This window comes from Octodon degus, unplaced genomic scaffold, assembly GCF_000260255.1.
Source record: "Octodon degus isolate 3935 unplaced genomic scaffold, OctDeg1.0 scaffold00031, whole genome shotgun sequence".
Classification (NCBI taxonomy): Eukaryota; Metazoa; Chordata; class Mammalia; order Rodentia; family Octodontidae; genus Octodon; species Octodon degus.
In genome coordinates, this window is record NW_004524607.1 from 2,494,449 (window position 1) to 2,498,685 (window position 4,237).

Consider the following 4,237-nt stretch of genomic DNA (forward strand, 5'->3'; position numbering starts at 1 on the left):
CCAAGCTTAATGTTCTTAGAAACTGCTCATAGAATTTCTTGTAGTTCTCCTTATCCTCTGCCAGTTCAGTGAACAATTCTAAGCACTTGTTTACCAAATTCTTTCTGATGACTTTCAAAATTTTGCTCTGTTGTACCATCTTCTGAGAAATATTTAGAGGGAGATCCTCAGAGTCCACCACCCCTCTGATGAAATTCAGGTACTCGGGAATCAGCTTCTCACAGTTACCCATGATGAAAACTCTGTGGACATAAAACTTGATGTTGTTCTTCTTTCTGTTTTCAAATAGGTCAAAAGGAGTTCCTTGTGGGACAAAAAGAAGAGCCCTGAATTCCAACTGTCCTTCAATGGAAAAATGCTTCACTGCCAGGGGATCCTCCCAGTCATAGGTCAGGCTCTTGTAGAACTCCAAGTACTCCTCATTAGTAATATCATCAGGTTTCTGGTCCAGATGGGCTTCATTTTGTTCACTTCTTTTTGGTCGATATACTTCTCTTTAATTTTCTCCTTCTTCTTGTCACCATCCTTCTTTTCTTCCTCTTCTTCACCATAACCAATATCTTCTATTTCAGGCTTGTCATCAGACTCCTTCTCTTCTTTTTCTTTGTCTTTGTCTCTGCCCTCCTTTGCTTCAGCCTCATCATCACTCACTTCTTCATCTCATTCCTTCTCCACAAAAAGAGTAATGGAATAACCAACAAACTGTGAATGCTTCTCCACAATCTCTTTTATTCTTCTTTCTTGAAGAAGAACACTTCAAGTTAGAATACTCAGTTTGGTCTTCTTTCGTATGTAAGATAACCTTTGTTCCTCGGCCAATTGGTTCACCCAAGTCTGTCCTCACAGTGAAGGACCCTCCTGCTGAGGACTCCTAGGTGTACTTCTCATCATCATTATGCTTGGTGATCACAGTCACTTTCTCAGCAACCAGGTGGGCAGAGTAGAAAGTCACACCAAATTGGCCGATCAAAGAGATGTCAGCACCCACCTGCAACTCCTCCATGAAAGCCTTGGTCTCCAACTGGGTATGGTGCCAAGGTTACTGATCAGTTCAGCCTTGGTCATTCCAATCCCAGTATCCACAATGGTAAGGGTGCAATCTTGCTTATTTGGAATGAGGTTAATGTGCAGCTCCTTGCTGGAGTCAGTCTTACTGGGATCTGTCAGGCTTCCATAACTGATTTTATCCAAAGCATCAGACAAGTTGGAATCAACTCCCTCAGCAAGATCTCTTTGTTTGAGTAAAAGGTGTTGATGATCAGGGACATCAACTGTGTGATTTCTGCCTGGAAGGACAAGGTCTCCACCTCCTCCACCTCCATGGGCTGGTCCTGAGTCTGGGTCTCCTCTGGTATCTTGGCTGAGTGATATGACAACCAACATAGTAACTGCTTCTAGATGTTGAAGCAACTTGTATTTCTATATACAAGTCAATTCAATTCAGTGGTGGTGAACCTATGGCACATGTAGTGCAGTGTCCACTCAGAGCCCTTTCTGTCTGCACATGAATCAAGTGGCCCTAGCATCACCCCAGCAGCTAAACATTAGATACCATTGCATAAAAGCACAGCAAATGGAAACTTTTACCTTTCAGTGAAAAGCTGTTTGCATAATTGAAAGCTGTCACTGTGTTTTTTTTTCCTTTAAGACAAAGGATGTTAATGGATGAGTTGTTTTTTCTAAACCAAAACTCAGTATTCAGGTTTAATTGCAGTGTTGGCACTTTGTAGCAAATACTTAGGCTCTGAGTTGCACTTGGGCACTCTTCTCTAAAAGGTTCACTCCTACTGATCTAAATGTCAACAGCTAACAACATAAAACTTCCAGCTTCCAGCAGGAAACATAAGAGGAAAGGTTCTCTACGTTGGCCTTGGCGATGATTTCTTGGATGTCACACCCAAAGCCTGGGTTACGAAAACAAAAATAAATAAATGGGTCTACATCACACTAAAAAGCTTCTACACAAAAAAGCAAACAACAAAAAGAAAAGGCAACCAACAGCTTGGAAGAAGGAATACTTCTTATGTATCTGATAATGGTGAATTTAATTCTTTTGTACATGAGAGATTGAAGCCAGGGTTATTCCACCTAGCTGTTTCTCTCAGCTCCCCCTTTTTATTTGTTTTGCTGAGACAGGGTCTCACTATATTGTTCAGGCTGGCCTTGCAGTCATTTTGTAACCAATGCTGGACTTGAATTTGCTGTATCTTTCTGCCTTACCCTCTTTAGTGCTGGGATTACAGATGGGCATCACTGTCTATTTTTTTCTTTTGAGATAAAATCTCCCTAAATTACTAACTTGCCTAGGCTGAATTTGAAATAGCAATCCTTCTGTGTTGCTCTTCCAGAGTTCTGGGATCACAGGCATGCACCATACCTATCTTGTTTCAAAACCTGTGAAGAGTCCATTCTAATCAATAACAAGAAAACATATAATGTGAATTTTAAGATGGGCAAATAAACTGACAGACACTTCTCCAGAAAGGACATACCAACTGATATAAGACAAAGTACTCAGTAACTCTAATTATCAGAGACATGCAAATCAAAACCACTGTGTGACATCCACCCAAACCTGTTAAGATAGCTATTATCAAGAAGATAACAGTATGGGCCTTGGTATGGTTTATACATAGCTTCTTTCATATATATGAGTTTTGGAGAGGTAATTGGAACATGGGGCATGGTACTTATCAGGGACTTAGTCCATTGATGAGTTTATAGCTAAATACAATGTTGGAAGATAAAGCCTACTAAAGAGATGGGTCGCTGGGGCATGGCTCTGAACATCCTATCTCCCCCCTCCTCCTTGAGCTCCCTCTCTGATTCTTGTCTGCCATGCCATGGATGGTCTCTCTTCCACCAAGCCCCTCTGAAATGCTATCCTGGTTTGAAGGCAGTTGATTATGGACTGAAACCTCTACAAATAGTGAACCAAAATAAACTTCTCCTTCCTTAAGTTTTAGGTTTCAGGTATTGTGTCCCAGTGACAAGAAAGTAACTCAGTCAGGCCTAGAGGGTAATCAGAACAGAGAATTCTTGCCTACTATAAATGGGAAGATAAGTTTGTGTAGTCATAATGGCAAACAGTATGGAGTTTCTTAATTAAATTAAAACTGGAATTGCCATATGATCCAGCATTCTTTCTTCTGGGCATATTCACAGACAAAATGAAATAGTTGGAAAAAAGAGATCTTGCCCTTTGTCATAAACTGGATGATGTAGAGCACATTATGCTAAGTGAAATAAACCAGATGGACAAAAGAAAATATTGTGATCTCACCTTTTTTGTGGAGTGTGTGTGTGTGTGTGTGTGTGTGTGTGTGAAATATATGGATAGAGAGACGAAAACTTGTTACCAGAGTTGGGGTGAAGATAAAAATGGATCATATAAATTAAGTGATTCAAAATATCAGGTATAAATGATGAAAAAGTTCAAAGATCTTAGGTACAGCATGAAGATATATTTCAGAATTTTTGTTAAATGAGAAGATGATAGATGTTCTTGATTGGGGAATAAGAAATGGTTAATCATGTGAGGTAATCTTTATCTGTTTTACTATTACAGTCAATTTGATGTACATATATGTTTTTATAGCATGTTACACATCTTAAATACACACAATAAATCTTATGTTTTAGAAGGACAAATATTCTGTGATTCTGCTTATACGCAGAAGTATTCAAATGCACAGAGACATTTTGCAAGCAGAATGGGAGCTGCCAGGGACTGGGAGAGCTGGTGGAGAGCTGGTGTTTAGTAGGTGTAGAGTTCATTCAGAGAAATCAAAATGATGAATGACACAATGTTTGTACAAAAGTGCAAGGTACTCCTTCCCACAGAAATAAACAGATAGGTGGGTAACATGATATACTCCATATTATGGATTATTTACCACAATAACATTTTAATTGATGCAAAAATAATAATGCTCTAGAAAAATTAGCTTTCAATGAGTGTTAGTTAAAGGATGAGCATATGAATGGAGGTGTCTATAAATGCTTTGTGCTCTTATTAAGTTATTACTGTGGTTGCCTCATTCCTCACTTCCTAGATAACAATTTTCTGGAATGCAGGGATGGTCTTCTGTGTCACATGTGCACTCCTTGGTCCCTAGCTCAATACTGGATGTAGGTATTACATGGACTCCTACGAAGGAGCATGTTTTGATCACAATCCCTTCTAACTCAGAGCCTAGAGAGTTGGAAGGGGCCCTAAACTCCAATGAAGCTTCCA

At 39.5% G+C, this 4,237-nt stretch overlaps 1 pseudogene; it reads right to left on the reverse strand.

Annotated features, from left to right (window-relative positions):
• LOC101573299 overlaps positions 1-1,322 on the reverse strand; it is a 66,829-nt pseudogene extending 65,507 nt beyond the window's left edge.
• Between the last annotated feature and the right edge of the window lie 2,915 nt (positions 1,323-4,237).